Here is an 18904-nt window from a genome sequence, read left to right as displayed (position 1 = left end):
CAAGTACAAGGAAGAAAGTTTGGTATAATTTATAATTTTTTGTCTTTGGGGTTTTGTTTGCTTCAGTTTTACATTTCAGGGTCTTACTATATAACCTGGCCTAGCCTCAAACCCAGGACTGCTCTTTCTGTTTCCCACATGCTAGATCTCCGTACATACACAGACAGACTTTGCAATAATTTTGTCCTTATACTCAACCTCACAGTTAGATTCTTACCTGTAATAAAAGAAATATGTCTGTTGAAATAAGTAGCACATCGTGAAGAAGAGTTACTCAAAATGTAGTTAGAAACTAAATGTCTACATAATACACATTTTAGTGGGATGAAATTGTATTTTGCAAAGTAATTCCTGGCCCCAAAATTAATCATTCTCAAATATTTTCTAATATAACTATTGCAAGTACTAAAATGTAAGCACTCCTCAAGGTGGAACTTCCAGGTTGTATTCCTTTAACTGCAATGAGGAAGACAGGAAGGTGAGGGCAGAGAATATATGTATGCTCCTTTGAGAGTATAGATAACTAGTGTGACAGAATGTGGGAGGATGAGATGTGTGGGGAGTCTTAAGAGAGTGATTTCACATAAAGCATTCTTTGTGTTTTTCTTTTGGAAAAGTTTATTTCCTTATTGAAATTTGTACCTAACCACTGGTTTAATCAAATTAATGAAAATTAGGTGTAAATAACGATCATCAATACACACAAGGACCTCTGTAGAAACAACCCTATATTTTCTGCTAATCAGTGTCATCTTTCTCAGAGAGTGAGAGCAGGTCTACTTCACTGAACATATACATATGAGGTACTAGAAGTCTCAAATCTGTCCCTATTAGAAAGGCAAGAATCAGGGTGGGCATAATAAAGCATGCCTTTAATCCCTGTATTCAGGGCAGAGGTCAGCCTGCTCTAACAGCCAGAGCTACACAGTGAGACCCTGTCTAAAGAAATAAGTGAGAGGAAGGAAGAAAAAGAAAAAGAGAAAAAAGGTGGTAATTGACATGTTAAAATTGCTTAGCTCCAAATCAACCAGAGAAGACAAGGTGTACTAGAATAGAAAATTTGATCTTATTTTAATGTATCTGTAACTTTATCTGCACTCATTACTTCCCATGTTTTAAAGTAATGGGACACTGGACATCTCAATGCTACTTTTTCAGACCCACAGATCATTAATTTCTTACCACTTTTAGTGGCAAAAAAAAAAATTGGACAATGTGTAAAATGACTCAAATCTTAGTTTTTGGTGAGGATTTGGCCTACAACTTCTGTTTGGGTGATGATTGTTTTTTTTTTTTTTTTTTTAAGAAAATACACAATGATGAAAAGATTGAGTGATCTACCTCACAAAGTGGAGGTTTCAAATCATACTCACTCCCCAATCCTATATTACACACCTCCTACCACCATCACCTTCCTTCCCTACCTGTCCCCATGGCAATTTCTTGTCTTTTTTTTTTTTTTTTTTTTTTTTTTTTTTTTTTTTTTTGTGAAGCACTGAATAAGGCTGTCTGGGTGAGCATGAATTTGAAGCTATACTCTCCAAATATTGAAGCCTGAGGGACTCAACAGTGACTGTACTACTGACGTCAGTGTCTCCTCCTCCCCCAGCATCAACACCCTCCCCCTAGGGAGGTTTAGGGCCCTATGAGCTCTTCATCCATGTCTGAACATGGACACACACAATCTTGTGCAATCAACATGTGAGTTCATAGTTAATAAACATCATTCCTTGAAGATAATGTTTCACAAACCTTCCCATCATCCAGCTTTTACATATTTTTGCCTTCTCATCTATGATGTTGGCTATAAAATAGGGATTCTGTGAATGACCCAGTTAGGGCTAAGTGCTCAGTAGTCACTGCTCAGTACATTGGTCAACCATAAGCCTTTGTATTCATTGTTATTTGTTGAGGGGATGATGAAAGCTGAGAGCACTTGTCTATAGTTATAAACATAAGTACTCAGAAAGCAGTTTCATAAAAGTCCATTTAACAAAACAATTGTAGTAATTGTAGTGATTTTGCCATAGAGCCTAGTTCATATGCTTTTGACCAAGTGACAGTACCAGGCATGAATTCCCTCCAGTGAAGCTGGCCTCTATTCCAAGCAGAAAGCAGTTGGTTACCTTTTAAAAGTTATGCCACTGTTGCACAAGTCGGTATGTTTACCTGGCAGATAAGCATTATAGCACACAAGGTACACATCAATTACCATTGCCAGCTGGCTATGTAGCAACTTCCAACATTGTAAAAGCTAGCCAATAGGAAGGAAACTTCCAGTTTCATTTCAGTTTCATTTCTTTGTCCTGCAATCAAGATATATGATGTCTTCAGAAATGGAATTTTACCTTCAAGTTCTGATCCAAAATCAATAGCAATGGCAATGGCAATAGCACATGTTGGGTCTTCCTGACCAACAACTCCAAGGGAGGTATCTCGCATTTGGCACTCAGATATTCATATGATTATCTCTGGTGTCTATAGTTGGCATTATATATGAAAGCTCAAGTGGAAATATGCTACATGGATAGTTAACAAAATGGCTTCTTGAGAACCCACAGTTCATTTCATCTGAGAACACCTCTTACTAAGGGAATTTTAAAAGGTCATATGGAAACCTAATATACTATAGACGCTTCCAAAAATATATACTTAGGCAAATATAAAGAGGTTTAATGAAGTTACAGTACAACAGAGGAACAGTACCCCCCCCCAAATAGTCACCTCGTGCTGAAAAATGAAAAACCAAGTACTGGACATGGGTTGCCTCTTTTTTGAATTGTTGGCTAGTATGGCCACATAGATCCCCAAGCATTACAGGATAGTATCAATAATCTTGGCTACCATCCAGAACGTAATGGTAAGACCCTATTGCTGAAGACACCGCATTTGAATCACAAAATATAAAGATATCAAGCTGGTACTCACCTGAAAAAGCTTCATTCCTCACTGGGTTGTCTTTATGATGCTGGAAATTGCAATGCTCGCTACAGTAAGAGAAAATAATCATCTCAACCCAGTTGTGAACCCTGCAGACTACAGCAGTTACTACCCTGATAAGATATTGCTGGTGCAGTAGCTGCAGAAATGTTACAGGAGTAACCAACAGTTTTCCGATTTTATATAAGGCCTGCTACATGAAATGACACCCATACCTGGCACTGTTAATGGGACAAAGACCCAGTAGCTAGATAGGACATAGGCCCTGGAGGAAAATCCAATGCTGTTATTCTGCTACATAGACATACTATTAAAATTTTTCTTAATTACTTTTTGCTAGATCCATACATAGATCAGTGCATCTCTCAACCCTCATCAGTGAAACTTCTTGCAGTAAATAACAATACATAATCTTAACTGGCCAACATGCAGAATAAGAGACTGTGGAGTGGAGCTGTAGACATAAATGGCTTAGCACTTAAGAGTGTGCATTGTTCTTGCAGAGGACATGAGTTCAGGTCCTAGTACCCACATCAGTCAACTCAAAACTCCATACAACTCTAGCTCCAGAGAATCTGACATGGCTCTGACCTCTTAGACACATGCACATACACACATAATGCTAAAAATATTTCTTTAAAAGAGACTGGAGTGCTCATCCCTACATATATACAGACCACGTGCCTTTCCTCAAAGCCCAGGAAGTTTCGTGGAAGAGAGAGGGAAAAGACCAGTGTCAAAAAACATCAGGGAAACTTTTGTAGACACTATAAGGCAATTGCACATATGAACTCAGTGATTATTACAGCATGCACAAGAAAGACCTGTGAAAGCTCACACCAGACAAAAGGTCAGCACAGAAAGGGAAGGTGGACACAAAATCCATACCTAGCTCAGGGATTATTGGCATAATAGTTCGGGGGAAAGGAGTTTTTTTGAATGGTGTCACCCCTTGTAAGTCAGCCACACTTTGGGCAAGACCACTTTCAAGTTGGATACACAAACTACTCAAAGTTGGATGGGAAGAGAAGATGGTTGTAGGAGGAGTTGAGGGCAAGATGAATATGTTCAAATATATTGCATGAAATACAATAAAAATACTGTTTAAAAGTGTTCTAAGGAGAACACTTAGATTGCAAGAGATAAGAACCGGAGTAGCCAATGAAAAAAAGAGTCGATGAATGAGGGAAGTAACTGTGTGGCCCTGCTATGCTGACCACACTCCAGAGGAGGACCATAAATCCTAATATAAATTTGTCTTGATGGGGTTTTAAAAAATAAAAGTAACTTTTTAAAAATGACATAAAGTTGGATGGCAAGGGAAGTGGGTGGATCTGGAAAGAGCTGGGGGAGGAGGCTGAATATGATATTTTGGGAGGGAAAGGTAAAACCCTCAAAGAGCTAACTTTTTGTATGTTTTTTTTTTTTTCAATTTTGTGGTGATTTTGTTTTTAATTGAAATAAAATTACACAACTTTTTCTTCCTCTAGCCCATCCCACTCCAAGTTGATAACCTTTTTTTCTCTACTGTTACATATGTGTGCATTGGTTGTATGTGAATGATTTCAAGGATGATTACTCTGTGTTGGATTTTGCGGGGGAGGGACCAGGGGAGAGAATTATTTGGCATCACTCAGCAAAGATTACAAGCTATCATCAGCAATGAACTATATGATGTGCATGCTAGTTTAGCATCACTGTGACAAATAGTATCACATAAAGTAAAAGGAGGAGTTTTCAGTCTATGGTAATCTGTCTCTATTATTTCTTTGGTGTCATGTCAGAACAACGTGGTACAGAGGGCATGATGAGCTGCTTACTTTGTGGCAGTCAGGGACTAAAGAACAACATACAAAAAGGGGCCAGTCAAAATATCTTCGCTCTATAGCCCATCATGTCTAGTGCTTGTGATCACCCTCTCTCATACTTCCAAGTACCTGGGATTACATTAATGCCTTCACATTATCATCACAGCAAATATCTTCACGGATGCACTCAGAGGTATGCTTTATTAATTTAACTATCTCAGTCTAATCAAATTGGCAAGATTAACAATTGCAGTGATGCTAAGGCACACTGTGCCAGCATTCTCCCCTAAAACCTTCATTTCTGTACACAAACTACACACCCTAATCTCCACCATTGAAGAAAGTAATCATCTCACCTAATTAATCCTATGATCTACAACAACCAACATATCATATTGTGCCCAGTTATGTGATAGTGGCACCAGTATTTTGGGAGTAACCACTCTCCTTCTGATTAAATCCATAAGATGAATTCTATGCCTGGTACTGTTAGGAGGGGAAAAAAACATGGCTGTCTAGGTCATGGGCCCTAGGCAAGAATCTACTACTATTATATTGCTAAATGGACAATATTAAACTGCCCCTAAGTTCTTATCTTTATACCCATTGACTGATTTCTCAACCCTCATGAGAAGCTTTTTGTAGTAGATGGCAATTAATGGAGACCCACAGCTGGTCAATATTCAGAGAATATGAGACTCTGGGGTGTTCAACTAAAAAAATGAGATACCTTTATCATATCCCCTCCTCCCAAAACTTAGGGATCATCTCAGAAAATGGGAAGAAAGATAATAAGAACCAGAGAGAGTAGGCATCTAACAAAGCAGTATTTGCCAGATGTGACATAGCTATTGCACACACGAACTCAACAGCAAATGTGGTGGAATACAAAAGCCCTGCAAGAGCAAGACAGATAAAATCCCATCATAGATTGATATGAGCTCTAGCTGAGGAATTGGTGACTAATGGCTACTAGGGAAAGACAGTCAGTTTTTTCCTAAGATGTAGACCTTCTGAGGCTACCCATTCTTCAATAGATGGCCCTACAGGAGCATTGGGACACTTCCAGGAGCACAGGGGCACTTACATCCATGTAGAGAGCACTAAGTTCACCCAATGGATTTCCTTTAAAAAAAAAAAAACACATGGAATTAGGGGGGAAGTGGTGGGGGAAATACAAATGGAGGAGAGGAATAGGGGTAGATTTGATCATGTTTTATGTCTGTATAAAATTCTTAAACAATAAAGAAGAGAAAAAGTTAAATCATTTTTCTTGTGACTTACAAATTAATACCAAACACTTCAGAAAAGAGATGTTCTAAAAGTGTTTTTCTTGGTAGAACAGCAGCATTTGTGGATATCCCTCCAAAGTAACAACCTGAAAAGACAATAATCTATTAAAAGTATGTGAATATGGGTTTATGGCTACTTTTTGTAACATGCATATGGGTCATTAAAAAGAAACTAAGCTGAGTTTATCAGTCTAAGAACAAAATCTATTTCAAATGTGTTTATCATTTTGAGTCTGCCATTTAACTTTTTAATATATTTTTAATTGATTTTTATATGTGGAGAGAGATAAGGTCTCACTTCACCCTACACATGGAAACCCAGTTTCCAGCTCTATTTGTCCCCGTTAAAATAGAGAGTAAAATTCTAGTGTTCTATCACACAATAGAGTACTAGGGTGAACAATATTGAATTAAGTATTTCAAAATAAGTAAAAGATGTTTTTGGTGTTCTCATCACACAGAAATAATAAATGTATATGGCAATAGGTGTAAGCTCAATGTGCTGCTTCATCAATATGTATAGTTACTCTATGTAAATTAAAAACAAGACTTTAAGTAAAAATCAGTTTAAATTGCACAAGAGAAGATTTTTGTGAGAATGAGAAAAGACAAATTGCATTATGCTTTTAAAAAACTAATGCACAGAAAGCTATGAGTGGACATCTTCATTATCAAACATTTTTTTCCTGTCAACAAAAGTTCAGGACAGACTGAAAACCAATCATCACATACTTACTGAAAAAAAAATGAATACTGCATGAAAGTGTGTAACATTCTAACAAAGAGTGCCAGTGATTTCAATTGAGCTTTCAAATACACTCTTGGAAGTATAAGAAAAACCTAATTATGAACAGGCTACCAGGAATTCATATACTTACCAATTGTTACTTTTGCTCATTACTATTATCACCCATTATGGTCTACGATTGACTAGGACACAGTTTCACCAGGGATCAAAAGGAGTAGGTACAGATTGTAAAGAAAAGCTGTGCGTGCTTTCTTATATTTTTTTTCTATGTATAGGTGGTTTGCCTGATGTGTGTGTGGGTACCATGTGCACATTTAGTGTTCACAGAAGCCCAAAGAGATCTCCTTTAATTGGAGTTATATATTTGTGAGCTGCTTTGCTGGTTCTGGGAATTGAACCCAGGTCCTCTGGAAGAGCTGTGCTCCTAACTACTGAGCCATTTCTACATCCCCATTTTGTTCCTTTTTGAATGAACTCTGTACTTCACTATTTCAACTTTTCAGAATGCAAATTTACAATTTACGTGTAGTTCATCACACGTGGGAATGTGAGCTGTTCATTGGAACATTCTGAGGGTGCTTTGACCAGGTGTTAGGGGCAGAATTCCCAGACAATGAGCTTTCTGGGTTATGAGAACAAACATGCCAAGGACTATTTTGAACCAACAGAAACAGGAACCACTAAGGAAACAGAACAACTTTTGAGAACAAGACCACAGGTGCCTTCACACTGGATGAGCATATAAATCATAATGTATGTTGAAATAGAGTGAAATGAAATGATTTGGCAAGCTCTATAATGTCCTTTAAACCATCTTGTACATTCCTTAATATTGCAAGCAATACCAAAAAACTTCCTGGGACTCCTGCTCTTCCAACACTTATAAGCAGAAAAAATTTAAGTATACTCAGTAAAAAAAAAAAAAAAAAAAAAAAAAATCAAAATGCTGTCTTTAAAAGCAAGATGTGGAGCCAGCATGATGGCTCAGTTGTCACCAAGCTTGATGAGCTGTGTGTCATTTCTAGAACTCACATGGTGAAATGAAATGATTCTAAAAGTTATGCCTTAACCTCCATGTATGCACCATGGTACACATGTGAGCACATGTGTGGTCATGCATGTACACACAGACACACACACAATAAATAAATAAGCAAGTATCTGATGTTTCATCCAAAATAAATATTTTACACTATTTTATCCAATTTTGAAACCTAATTCTAACCAATAAGTGGTAACAAATTTTGCCCCTAGCTTCTAATATAGAGCTGTTCATAGCAGAAGCAAAGAGCGTAATATAGACATCTTCGTAAAACCTCAATCTTATTTCCTGATCTTTCGAAAAATACATTCCTCTTTTAAAAAAACACATTACCCTACAAGTAATCTTCAGAGAAACTGAAGCATTGAAGAAATCAATAAACTAAAGAACTCTCACCATGGACAATCCCAGTTCTAGTAATATACAACCATGATGATCCTGGCTTCTGTCCATCTTATAAAATGCTAGAAGTCATAAACAGTAAACCTGCTGCTGTTTGCAATAATCTAGCCTAGAGAGATTGATTTTGAATTGATTGTTACTCTTCATGCTGAAAATGATTGCACATCTGCATCTTCTGTTTCAGCTTTGTCATTTTTTTATCTATGCCTACTGTGCTAATTATTTTTGGAGGCTTGATCTCATCTCCAAACAATAAATTTGAAATGCTCATGAGGATGCATTGCATAAATATTGAATGGTTAAAGACAGAGTCTGAGGTCATTCAGACTGAATTTAAGTAAGTTGATTTGAATCAGCTTTTACTGAGGAAATCCAAGGGCAATCTACACATGTTTAGGATGACTAACTGTTTACAGAAATGGAATTTGCATGTGCATTCCAATAAACCCATGAATCAGCAATCAGAATGGAAATACATGTATTAAGATATTGGAGAATATCTCAGAAGAGAATCAGAAAGATGGTCCGAGTAAAGGTGATAATTTAAAAACTAGGGAAATTCTTCATGACAAAAATGTTTTATTAAAGTCAGATAAACATGACATAACAATGATGAGGTGATAAAATAAAAAGGAAAATGTAAAGTACATCAAGCTGTAATTACATGTTTTATGAGTTCAGCAGACAGGAAAATGAGATCTGTTCCACCTGATAAACAGAGAAGTGGCAACTGTAATTAAAATCAAATGTCTTGCATTGAACTTGAGTTATTGATTTGAAAACAAAGACACTATCACACTATCAACAGCCTGATTTTTTAAATGGACAAAGTATCTGACAAACATTTCCCCCAAAGAAAATAAGCCAATGTTTTGACACAAAACATATATCCTCAGCACTCAGTAGGCTAATAGAGGAGGGTTCTAAATTCAAGTCCACTGAGGCTACATAGTAAGTTAAAGATAACATAGGAAGACCCTGTCTCAAGGAAGGAAGGAACGAATCAAGGAAGAAAGGGAAAAAAAAGAAGGAAAAAGGAAGTGAAGGAGGATTAGAAACTATACAGCACATGAAAAGATGTTTAAGACCTCTACTCATTCGGAATCTGCAAATCAAACCCACAATATGATAAAATTGTATGCCCATTAAGAGGCAAGATGTCTATCATTTTATTTTATTGTTTCAATAGATTTATTTTTAAACGTGTGTGCGTGTATGTGTGCATGCATGTGTGTGTATGTGTGTGTGTGCATGTATGTATATGTGTGTGTGCATGTGCATGTGCATGTGTGTGTGTGTGTGTGTGTGCATTCACTCATGTGAGTGCAGGTGGCTGTGGAGTCCCACAGACGGCACAGGATCCTCTGAAGCTAGAGTTACAGTTATGCCATGCCCAATGTGGATGCTGATCCAAACTCCAGTCCTTTCTAAGAGAGGTATGACCTTTTCACTCCTGAGCAATCTTTCCATCCCTAAAATGGATACAGTTTTAAAGAAATCTAGAAATTAAGTAATTACAAAGATGTAGAAAAATACAAGCTCTTCTGCACTATTGATGAGAGTGTATTATAGCATAGCCACTCTGGGAAATAATGTGGAAGTTTAAAAAATGAAAAGTAGAATTACTATATGAACTCATAGTTCTACTTCTGGATATGTGCCCCCAAAGAAAGAAACAAAGAAAGAAAAAGTATTTGTATACCCATGTTTATAGCGACATCATTCACACTGCAGACAATGAAATGTTATTGGCATATTCAACAACATGAACTGTGAATATATTACTACAAATGAAATAAGCCAGTACCAACTACAATATGCCACAGTTTCATTGATACTGAGTACTTAAAGCAGCCAGGTTTATAAAAACAGGAGGAAGAATGTGGAGCTGCATTCTACAGGACAGAATTTCAGCTCTGCAATATGAAGAGTTGTGGGGATGCATATTGCTAATGGTTGCAGGAATGTAAGTGCACTTAACACTACTGAACTCCATACCAAAAAGGTTTAAGATGGGATAGTTATGTACATTTTATGTTATTTTAAAAGTCAGATACTTTGGGTCAAAAATGATAAATTACAAGTAAAATAGATGACATTCAAATGTGGTAGCAGAAACTGTAAAGGGCTGTAATTCATCATATACTTGTATGAAACTGTCAAAGAACAAAAAACAAAGAATAATAATTATAAAGAACAACAAAAATAAGGTAAATGCAATAAAATATGCATCAGCAACTCACACAAACAAAATAAACATTTCCAAACATTCAGCTTTTCTAGATCATTTCACCAGTATTAGAAATACTTCAATAACCTAAAATACTGGGGCTCAAAGGTGTTATCTGCAGTGTTATTTAAATGACTAATTTCCATTTTAATTAATATTTTTATTTCTTTTTACATATACCTTTATATTACTATACATGTATAAAATAAATTACATAAAGCAAGAAGAGCCATGAAACAATCAGGAATTATATAAATGTTATATTCATGATGTTTTGGCTATTTGTATTTGGTAACCTTGAAGAAAACATTTTCCTATCTTGATGAGTCTAACATTCTGAATGTAAATTAATATCTATCATATCACATCTCTATCAACTTAAAACATCTATCTAGACCTAAAAACATCTTAACCACTAAACAACTAAGCTTAATTGTGAAACTAACCTATTTTATCTTCAACCCTATAAGAGACTTGAGAAGGAATAAAATTAATTACATGAGTAAACAGGAAGTTCAGTTTAGCAGCTTCCAAATTGAAAAAAAAAAAAAAAATGACAGAGACAGTTTGCTGCCTGAACAGTCACCCACAACTCTCTATGAAGTTGGAGCATCATCTTCAGCCTTCTGGCCCAATGTATCTGACAGACATATTTATAAGGCAGGAACTATTGAGGACTTGCTTACCCTGTCTTGGCAGAGTTTGGCTGCTGACTCTACCTGCATCCAAGCTTGTCTATTTTTAGACAGAATTCTGTCAGTGATCAAAAAGAACATTTTGCCCAGTGCTTTGTTTGCCACATTTGAAGCCATCTCCATAAGGAGGTTCTTTGATATTCATCATCTTCTTTGAGGTAGGCTGGATATTGCCAGGAGTTAACCTGTCTTATTGTCAATAAATCTTTAAGATAAAAACATCGTTAATTGCTATATTCTGTAGGGCTTTTTATATTTTGATGACCTTATCTAACTTTTTTACCTTATCTTTCTATAGAATCATACCTGTTACACCTAGGATGTATATTCTTGTGATATAAATAGACTAGTAATTGACATGGCCATGATCATGTCACAAGTAACTTGTCTAATTTACTTATCCTAAACAGCCTGCAACAGCGCTTTCAAGGTATTGGAGGTAAACCTTGTATGCTACTTGAGTGGTATGGGTACAATAGGGTAGAAATTTATATAATGTGTGTGAAGAATAATCTTAAATTTAAATTCTATACCAATATCAAAATTAAACTAATTTTGCATCAATATATAAAGTTCTATACCAATGAATTAAAAATAACCTTGTGAGCACAGTTAAGGGCTTAAGTTGAGGAGTCAATTCAATAATCTCCTTTTTGTCCTATCATCCCTATATATTTATATGTTCCCTCTTCTTTCTTTACTGCCCCTATCTCCAACCCTAAGAAAGAAAGATAAAGGAAAAGAGAGACATCCCTGAGTCCAGTCTCGTCTTCTCTCTGGATAAGACCAATAGTAACTTATAACCAACTTCCAATAAAAATAAACATCTATAGCCCAAGAAAGCAACCAAAAACTTACCCCACCCACCTTAAGTGAAGTGGGCATCTCTTATGGTTTCTTCCGGCTGACTTTGGACCAATAATACCCTTGTAGGTTCCCAAATAAAATTGTGGAAATGGTTAAATAAGCTAGAAATAGCATTTGTGGTCCAGTTTCTAAATGTTGAGCAATTCCAGGCTTAATAAAAGTCCTGTGTGTAACAGTCTGAAATGCTGGACCAGTTGGGATCCAACGCTTTCTTCGAAACTCTCTTGGGAGCTGTCCTGTTCCGAAGGAGAACAGCAACTGAAGCACTTGGGGCTGGAAAATGAAGGGTGCAGGATGTCATCTTACGACATGCTGACAGGAATGAATCCAGTCAGGTCTGATCCAGCTTCAAAGTCAGGTTCTTTTCTTCTGAAAACATATAATTTCTCACATGTGTTATACACTCCTAAAATTATAAGTGTATGAGTGTGCAGGATGCACATAACAATTAAGGCTAATTCTTTGCTCTTTGCGTGAGCAGAAGAAAGACATCTGTAAATCTTCATTCATGCCATATGAAAAATGGCATCTAATCCTAAATCACAGGGATTCTGTAACCAGTAAGAAGCATTGTTTATGCATACACATTCGTGTCTCATCCAGTCTCAGAGCTATTCCCATATAGTAGGATTAGAAATATAAGTTACCTGCTTGTTCTGCAGTTTTAATTCTTTCCATCCCGATTGTAACCTCCTCCCCTATTACCTTCTGACCCATCCTCCTTCCCTCCTACCCTCTCCCTTTCTCCCCCAGCCCAGAAAGGGGGGCCCTCCTCCCCTAATATCTGATCTCAGCTCATCAAGTCTCATCTGTACCACCTGTATCCTCTTCCTCTGTGGCCTGACCAGGCCACCCAGCCAGGAGAAAGTGATCCACATTGGGAGCCCAGAGGCCATGTCATAAGTAGTCTCTACTCCCCATATTGTGGGACCCATGAGGAGACTGCTGCCTATGTACTGCGACTGAACAGAGTGTCTAGGTCCTTGTCATGCATGGTCCTCGCTTGGTGCATCATTCTCTGCAGCAAGCCTCTCCTCCGCCCAGACTTTTTAAATGTATATTTTATTTATTGTGATTTATTTACATTACCTCCTGATTGTTATCCCCCCCCCCCAATTATCTTCCCATTGCCACCCTCCCTCTCCTGCCAATTCCCCTCCCTTAGATGTCTGGAAACAGCCTATTATGTCTCATTAAAATAGTCTGCATCCCCTTTCATTGTGTGCCCACTAGGCCATCTTGCCAAGGGGCAACGACCAAATAGTGGGCACCCAAGTGCATTTAAATGACTACTTACTATTGAAGCATACTCCATTAATTATTTTCCTGATGTGACTCATAGCCCTAAACTAGGTCAGATCAGGTTATGAGAGGATGTGGGAAATCAGTGTCCTAGACATATGTTTAGAAGTTACTGGTGACTCACTGGGCAGTGATGGCACAGGCCTTCAATCCTAGCCCTGGGAAGGTAGGGGAAGGTAGATCTCCATGAGTTCAAGGCCAGCCTAGTCTACAGAATGAGCTTCAAGAGAGCCAGGGTTACACAGAAACCCTGTCTTAAAACACCAAACCAAACCAAACCAAACAAAAACAGTATTGGTGACTCAATAATTTCTTTACAACATCTGAGCTACAAATACATTGTTAATTCAAGCAAAACAAAAAAACTGAGGAATCATAGCTTCTGTCCCACCTTTTGGCACCTTAACACTTGGGCCTCGCTTTTGTAGCTGACAGGAAATAGATGAGAGGATTTTAGTTATTTGAATTTTGCTAATTTCTTTTTTAAAATGAACCATCTCAAACCTATCAAAGTGCATTTCTGTACTGCTTCAGAAATAAATTGAAACATTTTCTATAGTAGCAGTATCACTCATCTCAATTCTCCCCTCTCCTTCCATTCCAGTAGTTAATCCTCAGCCTGAAGTATTAACTTTTATGTGTATATTCATATTGTTAATGAGCTTACTATATAATTTTATGTCATAGTTTATACAATTTTCACATATAAACCACTCAGTTGAGCACATTCAATCATAAAGAATGAAACTATGTTATTTATAAGGAAAATGGAATGAAATGGAGATCAAATTATCCAAAATAAGAAAGACATATGTTGTTCACATAACATATGTTATGTTGTTCACATAAACAACATTTCTCTTAAATACAGAATCTAGATTTTATTAAAATAAAAGGGAAAAAGAAGGCAACTAGGATTGGGAAGAGAGGCAATGAGAGGTGCTAAAAGAGAAGACAAGTACAATTGAAACACATCTTCTGAAATTTTAAAACGTAACAATGACAACCATTAATTTGTATACTAAGATGTACGAATCAAAAGAAGAGGTGGGGAAAGAGGAAGGAGAAAGAAGAGAAAAATAGGTAGGCAACTTGTATGTTGTCTGCTAATATACATGTCTTCACACTTGGACAATTTCCTTTCTTTCAGTCTCAGCTGGACTTACAGATCATATCCAGTGGACAGACTGTGTAATATGCTGTCACATCAAAAATCAGATTACTAAATGGCCATAATTTCCATATTTGGTACTGTCCTTTATTCACTCTTAGACTGAGCACTTTATGGGCAAGTCGACAGCTATGCCATGATTGGTCAAAAACTAACCCTATGGAAGTAGACCTAATGAGGTCTACCAACAGCCATCAACATAACTTGGAAGTAGTATATTATCAGGATCATGAGAAGATCAGGTTATCAGATCCTAGGGTTATCAATGATTCTGAACCAAAATAACCCAACTATGTTCCAACTGGATGGATCCCTGAACAACAGAAATTACAAGATAACTAATGTGTATTATATTATGCTGGTGTGTCTGAGGGTATTTTATTTCGCTGCCATAGATAACTAAACACAATGTCTTGCATGATTCTAAACTTTTTATTAACATGTCCTATTTATGTTGACGCACAGCTTAAGTTTATCACAGTTTATTCATTTTTAAGTTGGTTTTTATGTGTCACTACAAATAATCACCCCAACATTTTTTCCTAACCCCTATATAAACTTTTAAATTTCACAAAAAATTACATTGCTGAGACTGGAGAATAGTTGAGTAGTAGAAAGTATGCTTAGCTATAAATTCAATCCCAAGAAGAAAAAAAAAAGACATAAGAAATGTAAGGATTGTCTAGACTAGTAAAGTGTGTTTTTGTTGTTTTTTATTTTGCTACAGGGGGGATGCTAAATAAACATTCATTGTACCACTGAGCTATGCACCCAGGCCCTATTTTGAACACAATAATCCATCAAGATAAAACTGTGGATTTCACTACAGAAATGAATCTCTATAACTGATGTAATTATAAAACAAAGCAGCAGCTTCTCATTAGTTTGCCCTGAGTACATTAGTGAAGCTAGTTAGCATGCTTCCATGACTGCAACTCTCCACTTGGTTTGACTGCAAAACATGCTGCTCCTTTCATAGCTCATTGGGAGATTTCCTCCCAGGACGGTTCTCTAGAATAGAGAAGCAGAGCAACTCCCACCTAAACCCACACCCATTACCCTTCTTCACCACCCAGATGTAGTAGGCTCTGCCCAAAGACCCACCGTGGAACTACCAGGCTTTCTGGTATTCTTTGTAAAACCTCTGAAGAAATGAAAATAGTCCATGTTATCACTCTTGGCAAAACAGGACTGGATAAAATGTCATCATGAATTAACTAGCATGCGTGCATGCTTTGTGGTGTGACAGAGGTTTTAAAAGGCTCTCTATTTTTGACTTACAGACTTTAAAAGCTGACATTATAACTTGTTCTTTTCTTATAGTAGATTTGGTAAAATAAATTGGGGAGAGCAGAATTGATTACTCATACTAGCCATATTTCTTTATGTTTTCTATTTCCAATCTCATGATGATAGGAAAAGAAAATCCCTGTTTTATCTTTGACATATAAGCAAGCTACTTCCAATATCACCACAACTGTCACTGAACATAAAAGTGCTAAATAAGAAAAAGTTTGCTTTAATTAGACATACAAATCTAATAAGCTGCCCATACTCAGATGAGAGTGATATGGTACCTCTATTCAAGAGATGTGACACTTGCCCAAACATCTCAGAAAACATTTCACTACAATTAAGATTTATTCAATAAAATTAACTTATAAAATTCCCTCAGTATTTGAATCTTAGAAGCAACCTGTATCTTCCTCAGTGTGTATATATAAATACAAAGAGATGATAAATGATTGGTAGATAGATAATAGATAAATGATGATGATGATGATAGATAGATAGATAGATAGATAGATAGATAGATAGATAGATCTTAGTGCAGCAAGAGAATAATGTACTAAGTGCAGTTTTCAACTAAAATTCAGTTATGTAGATACTTCGGAAAAGACAGCGAAGGCCAGCCATGGAAGATCTAAGTGCCCTTCTTTTCAGGCAAATGCTGTGTCCTCGCCTCAGCCTCCACAGCACGAGGCTTTTTCAGGACCTCAGTGATCTAACTCACCATGCACATAAGAAGCACTTGAAAAAGATCTCTGGAATATATGCCAACTTCATAACAATAAAGTTTGGCATTAAAGCATACAAAAGGACAGAGAACTAAAGCTTTCTCAAGCACACATTATTTTCATTGTCCCATCTTCTTTTAAAAGGATCATTTGAGGGCTCTCCAGTAAAGGTCAACAGAACAAAGTGAGGTTATGGAATATCCTTCCTGCCTGTCATTAGGCAGATAAATGTCTTCCTGAGGCAGGAAAGCTGATAGGAATGAGAGCAAAGTAGAGGCAGAATCTAGGAAATTAAAGGTATTTTGCAGGCAATGAGTTCAGCAGTAAATGTCTGTTCCCAATATCTAACAGACCCTGTGGGGGAATATTTTTACAGCCTCCACCCCAGGCTTCAATTGCTTTAACAACATGTTCTCTGCTAAATATGTATTGTCTAAAGAACCCAATGCTCTCTATAGTATAATTCTGGAAAGCTATACAAAAGTTTTATGAGCAGTGACATTAGGAGACTGGAGGGAGAGACTTAATGTTTAATACTATGTTTGATTGTTTTTGTTTGTTTGTTAACATGCTTACACAGTAATTTTCTAGTACAGTAGCTTCAAATGAGGATAAAATAAAAAGGTGCAAAAATGCATACACAAAAACATTTTTTTTACTTTTTAAAAATACTATTTTATTTTATGTGTATGAATATTTCTCTGCAAATTTCACCACAACTTAAGATTCATTCATGTGTTTCTGGTGCCTGTGGAAGCAGGCAGGCACCAGGATTCAGAAGAGGGAGTCAGATACCCAGGAATTCGTGTTACCTATGGTTGTGGGGTGTTATGAGGATGCTGAAAACCAAACCCTGATCGTCTGCAAGAGCAGCAAGTGCTCTTAATCACTGAGATCTCTCTCAAACCCCATAAAGAAGTAGTATTTTTAACACAACTGATTAGATGTACAAAATTAAGTCATTTGAGTGAGCCCTGGCCCCACAAGGCAAGTATTCTCCTTGCAAAAGACATGAATACACTTACAAGGAGTATTGTATAGAGACACAAAGATGTTACCATGTGAACAAGGAGCCTAAGCCTAGAACTGTGTTGAGACCAAAAGTCAGGAAACACATGTTGTCACATAAAACTGGAAAAGGGGCGGGGAGTTTCTCCCTCCATGGGAAAGAAAGCATAGTTCCCTACTCAGGTCCTTGATATCCAGGCTTCTAACTACTTCAAAACTTAGAAACAATAATTTTCAGTAGTTCTGTCATCGTTTGCTTTATGTGCTTGATGGAAGCCACAGGAAACTAATGGAGCTCTTCCTTCTGTCTTGTGGTATCACAGGCCCTCAAAAGCCTCCAGGCTTTAGAGCCCATAACTTCTGCCTCAGCTCTGATGCTTCATATTTATCTCAGTGTCCCTGATTCTTCATGCTACAATGCTTCCCAGCCCAGGTATGCTGGTTTCCACACAGAGAAAGACTGTGATCCCTCCTTGGCTGTGGATCTCTCTCTTATACTCAGTTGTCAGTCAGATCTTAACCTTGGGCTGCCTAACTACTCATTCTCTGTCTGTTGACCCATGGCTACTCCTACACATGAAGATGAAAGTGGTTGTGGGTCTTCCTCTGGTCCAGCCCAGGGGAGTGACCTCCATCTAGGATAGGTGTCATGTCCTCTTCATCTTTTACTCCAAGGCCTGGCACATGGAAATCTCAGTTGCCCTTTAGTAGACTTTCCCACTATGCTGTTGCAATGGGCAGCCACGTCATTTCAACCACATCCAACTTAAGAGCCAAGACCCCGAATCCAAGCAGCTGTGGTAGACTAAATGAAAAGTGTGTTTCTGAAAGAGATGAGGAGGTGTGGTGTATTTCTAGAACTCCTGCAAGACTCACTCTTTCACACTTAAAAATTCCATGTGACACATGAGCCAAAAGTACAAAATTTACCCCAGGCATGGCATCAGACCTAGGTTACAACCCTGTGCTCTCTGAAATGTTTTTACCCCTGTTATCCTACCAGTCTGCATGCCCATCTGCCTTGATTTTATTTGGTTTTAAGCTTCTATGTGGCTGCAACCCAAACTTTAGAGATTGCCATTCAGTATCTGTTCGTAAATGAATGAACAATTCCAGTAATCACTGAATGGAAACCACAAAGTTTACACAAATATAAAAGAAGGCTCTAGAAAAGTAAATGGTCTCATTCCTCAAGCCTTTATCATAAAACCAATAGAATATGTTTAAGTCACTAAAGATTTGGAAGGAATAAGAAGTTAGCAATAAAAGGTTATTTCTCTTGAAATTCACAAATTTTAAGACAGCATGTATTAATATGATTTCATTAACAAATTATGATCCATTATGATCCCTCCCATACTGAAGGAATAAAGAAAAAATT

The sequence above is a fragment of the Acomys russatus genome, chromosome 21 (assembly GCF_903995435.1).
Source record: "Acomys russatus chromosome 21, mAcoRus1.1, whole genome shotgun sequence".
Taxonomy (NCBI): Eukaryota; Metazoa; Chordata; class Mammalia; order Rodentia; family Muridae; genus Acomys; species Acomys russatus.
The sequence above is the reverse complement of the archived record's forward strand: the minus strand, read 5'-3'. Positions refer to the sequence as shown.